Genomic DNA, 5,142 nt, shown 5'->3' on the forward strand with positions numbered 1-5,142 from the left:
TAGAGTACATGCACACACACACACACTCTTCTCTCTCACTATCATGTCTTTCCCAAGCTCTCCATAGCTGAAAATTGTTGTTTTTTCAGCCAATACACATACATACACATACACATTCACACAGACACATACACATACACATACACATACACATACACATTCACAGATACACACACACACACACACACACACACACAACCTACTCCTCAACACACATCCAACTCTCATAATCACCACCAAACACTCTCACAAATCATCCCATAAGCTCAAAATAGTCAAATTACAGCCACCATCATTCACACACATGTAATTTCTCTTGTATATACACGCTTTGCACCAATGGCTTCAATGAGGGGATGACCACTCTAACAACCGCAAAGGCATTGATCTACAACCACTACAAATGACACGATGCAAGGGAGGCTTGCTCGAGGAAAGCATCAAGTTATGGAAGCGCCAATTAGGTGGTCTATGCCTATGTTTATCGATTTCAAACGGCAACATCAACCTCCTAATCATCTTTTACTCTACCTACCCCCCTCATAATGTCTCTTTTGTGTATTAACACAAGATCATTGTATATATTTTATTCTAGATTTGAAATCTAGGGCATGAGTGAGAGAAACAAAGCCACATTAAATGAAGTCTGACATATCCAACTCTCATAATCACCATCCAACTCCTCAGCACATATCCAACTCTCATAATCACCACCAAACACTCTCACAAATCAGCCCATAAGCTCAAAATAGTCAAATTACAACCACCATCATTCACACACATGCACATTCTCTTGTATATACGCGCTTTGCACCAATGGCTTCTATGAGGGACGACCACTGTAACAACCGCAAAGGCACTGAACTACAACCACTACAAACGACAAGATGCAAGGAAGGCTTGCTTGAGCAAAGCATCAAGTTATGGAAGCACCAATTAGGTGGACTATGCCTATGTTTATCAATTTCAAACGGCAACATCAACCTCCCAATCATCTTTTACTCTACCTACCTCCCTCATAATGTGTCTTTTGTGTATTAACACAAGATCATTGTATAGATTTTATTATAGATTTGAAATCTAGGGCATGAGTGAGAGAAACAATGCTACATTAAATGAAGTCTCGGCAAAAGTTAGAGCCACTACCGCTATAGGTGGCGAATTTATCTTCTCCAACCACAAACCACCTTCAGCAACCTCTTGTAAAAAAACCCTCTCTCATCTCTCAAATAAGATAGCTACGACTAGCATACCTTGTAAAAACCCCATTCCTCTACTTCTTTTCCCCTCCATCTCTCTCTTTCTCTACTATTTTCTCTCTATGGACCTCTATCACAAGAATCATTGCATCAAACATGGGCCATGGCCGACCCATGCTTACATGGTGTAGCTCACGTTGATAGGAGTCCTTTGGTTTGAAGTTTTTTGGCTCATGTATATATGGTGTGCTCGCTTTTTCCACTTTTGAGTGTGATATGGTTGCTTGTAAATTGCTAGACAATGCCAAGTTTTGGATGTGTGCTTTTGGATATGGTCTACAACTTGCCATTTGACCAAGCTCGTAAAGGACTGATGCACTTTAAGATTGGCAAGGGTCTTTAGTCTCTATTGAAGGTTTCTATGGGAGATGTCAATTTCGATGCTAATATCCACTATTTATGCCCGACCATCTTGCAGAGGTGATTGAGAGTGGAGCGTCATCTGGACTGTGATGGATGAGGCTACATAAGAAGGCTTCATAGCCATTGGGCATTGCTTGGGGTGGAGCCAGTAAAGTGAATATGATAGCTTGTCAAGTTAAGAGTTAAGATGGCGAGAGCCAAGCTCGATGTGGCCAGGATGAGGAGCTTAGGCACCGGATCAAATGATAGCAATGCTTGGGTGGGAATTAGTTCTTGCTCAAAGAAATCAGTGAGTTATAAATAGGAAGTGTTAAAACGCCAGAAAAAAAATGTCTAGAATGATTGGGAGCATGGGCCTGCACGTGCAGAAGCGGCCAAGGAGAAAGGGGGAGAGAGAGAGAGCATACAAAGCATGGGCAAGGACTTAGGAGATAGAAAAAACCTGGAATCGGTACACTACAAACGGGGAGTTGATTGAAGAGGGAGGAGGGTGTGCACTCAGAGGGGTCATGATGCTCAGCACATAAAGAGGGAGCTTCAACCAGGGGGAGGGTGACCAACTGAGAAAGTAGTGCTCAGAAAAAGCTTTGAGATTGTAGGCAACCCACCTCGGATGATCAACTAAAGGAGTGGAAATTACTTCAAGAGAGACTGCGGGCCCTACATATAGGGCCACCCGTGGGCAGGTCTTGAAGGGGAGTGAAAGCCAAGCAGAGAAGGGGTTCCAAGGGCTGGTGCTACCAAGAAATTAGACAAGGCTTTGACGGAGAGCGTTAAGGGTTGGGAGCCCTCCATATGTAGGGAATGTCAACTTTGAGCATGGGTACATTTTTGTAAATGGAGAGTAATGAGAGCACAGATTCAGAGGGTGGGTGCTAATTTCTTGTACTTGTAAGAAGGTCTAGCAAGCTGGAAAGCCAAGAAGCAAAAGAACTCGCCGTGAGCAAGAAGGAAAGCTAGCACCAGGAGCTGGATGATCCATAGAGAGAGGGTGGAAAAAGCCGGGAGTAGCTCAGAGAGAAGGGAGCGGGTTGGGGCTTGCATGCTGCTCACAGAAGTCAAACCAGAGAGCTAAAGGGAGAGCTCCAGAGCGAGATAGATATCTTTTTTTGGTGTATTATTCGAGCACTTGCAGGGTTGTTTTCCTATACACCTCTCGCCTTGTCATAGAAATATTTGCAATGTACACATTGTCTATTGTATTCTCTTGCCCGTAAGGGTTGAATTTAATTACCCATTGAAGAGCCTTGTGTTGTTGGTGTATGAAAGAGACTATAGAGATGAAAGGTTCATTATTTGTTTTGGTCAACCACAAGTGAGTACATAATTGTTTTGTGGTTTAGTGGAGCACCTAGGCTTGGGTTGACAGCATGATATGGTCTTCACAGTGGTAGTTGCACGGTTCAAGCAGATAGATTTATGATCCCCGACTGGAAGAGAGGCCAAGCTATAGAGGTGTTTTTCTCTCGCTTTCTTCTGTCATGTTTTTGGTGCCCACCACTGAGGATCGAACTCTAGATCTTTAGTTTACAATGGTCTTATGCTAGAGGTGATCCAATATGGACATGGCTACAAGCAGGTTCTTCACAGGTGCCCAACATGAGGATATTGTGGAATGATTTTGCCTTGTGGAGTACGCGTTTTCTCAATTGGAACTTTATGATGACGAGTATGTATGGCAATGCTTCTTTGTGATGCATGCTACCTTTATTCTATGCTGTCCGAGGATGAACAGTGGAGTTGGCAAATCATGAAAAGGGCTCTTTTTCTAGCTTTTTTTGATCCTCCAGAGTTGTTTTGTACCATTGAGAATGAGAGTTGTTTTGTACCATTGACAAAGCATGAAAAGGGATCTTTTTCTAGCTTTTTATGATCCTCCATAGTTGTTTTGTACCATTGAGAATGGTTCTCAACTCATCGAGTCGTGGAGAGAACTTCAGACACAGCACTGGGAGAGCTTGGAGACCTCGGCATCTCAGGTATGCTTGCCCCATGATGGGTTTGGTTTTGATATGCATAGTGAAATGGTTACAGCTGATGAGGAGGGTTATGAGAGCGACAAAGAAACATATTCATGTAGTGATGGTGGGAGAGAGATCTAATGATAATTTAATGTCTTTTATCCTTGTCGAGCTTAAAGACAAGGAGGCAATTCATCACAATTTGGAAGCCTTGGAAGTCAAAGCCAGATTTGGAGAGAGTGATAGTGAGACACAGAGCACTTGTGACCTATCATCAAGTGGAATTGATATGGAGGTTATGCATGAAGAGGCAAATGGTTTAATTGTCTCAAAAAGTATGTATGAAATTGTGTATGAGGATGCTTTGAATCTTAACTCACGTCAACAGTGAGGGCAATGCCTTGTCTCCCATGAGATGTATGTGCAACCAGTGGTAGAGAAGAATGAGAGTGCTTCAGCTGACGAGGATATGAGCTTTTGTGATGATGAGAGTGTATATGAAGTGGTACAGGTTGAGCGTTTGTATGATGGTTTTGTTGATGATATCGGTTTTTTTGATAGCCTCATGCCTGAAGCAGGTGATGGTGTATCCCTCTCTTCTTCCTTTGATACTGGCATGCCAAAAGATGTAACCAGTGAGTTTTTTTATTGTATTCTTGATGAAGAAATGCATCTTGAGAAAATTATGGGTGCTTCATGGAAAAATGATGCTTGTGCAGATGTCTCCAATGTGTTTAGGGGCTTGGTATGCCTCTTTGCAGGGATGTATGCTTTTCAATGCCTTTTGAGGGCTACTTTTGTTACTCATGGTGATGCTACTAATGTTACCAAGGCTTCCAAGTGCCATATGCTTTATGTTGGACCGAATGTAGGTTGTTGTGTAGGGGATAAAAAAGAAGAAAATTTTATGATGCACAGGCAGGTCTATGGAAAAGTAATTGATGTTTTTAGTGTGCAAGGTTGGTATATGGCATCTTTACCGGGTTTCCTTGGGAGCCAAGTGGAAGTTTGATTTAGCTTTTGATGCATGGAATACCAAGCTATTTTGTGTGGATCCAGGTGGAGTAAGCATCTACTAGTGTTTCTGATGAGCAAGAATGCTCTAAAAGGCTAGGGGGGTTGGCAAACTATGATAGGAGTTTTTTGATTTGAAGTTTACCGGCTCATGTATATATGGCGTGCTCGCTTTTTCCACTTTTAAGTGTGATATGGTTTCTTGTACATTGTTAGACAATGCCAATTTTTGGATGTGTGCTTTTGGCTATGGTCTATAGCTTGCCATTTGACCAAGTTCATAAAGGATTGATGCACTTTAACATTGGAAAGCGTCTTTACACTACAAGAGGATATTCATATTAGCGACGCTCACACAGCGACGCTCAAAAAAAAAATTCCCGGCGTCGCTATGAGCGTCGCAAATTTCTTTGTAAATTTGCGACGCTCATAGCGACGCCGGCTGGGCTAAAAAAAAAACCGAGCGCGCCCAAAAACTCAGATCTCAGATCTGAGTTTTTCGGCGCCCTCAAGCAAGGAGCAGGTAACGCTCTCCCTCACTCTCT

The 5,142-nt window shown here is 42.6% G+C and overlaps 1 pseudogene; it reads left to right on the forward strand.

Annotated features, from left to right (window-relative positions):
- The first annotated feature begins 1,809 nt into the window (after positions 1-1,809).
- LOC147461817 (uncharacterized) lies at positions 1,810-4,215 on the forward strand (annotated as a pseudogene).
- The last annotated feature ends 927 nt before the right edge of the window (positions 4,216-5,142 follow it).

The sequence above is a fragment of the Adiantum capillus-veneris genome, chromosome 3, assembly GCF_014529385.1.
Source record: "Adiantum capillus-veneris isolate H3 chromosome 3, ASM1452938v2, whole genome shotgun sequence".
Classification (NCBI taxonomy): Eukaryota; Viridiplantae; Streptophyta; class Polypodiopsida; order Polypodiales; family Pteridaceae; genus Adiantum; species Adiantum capillus-veneris.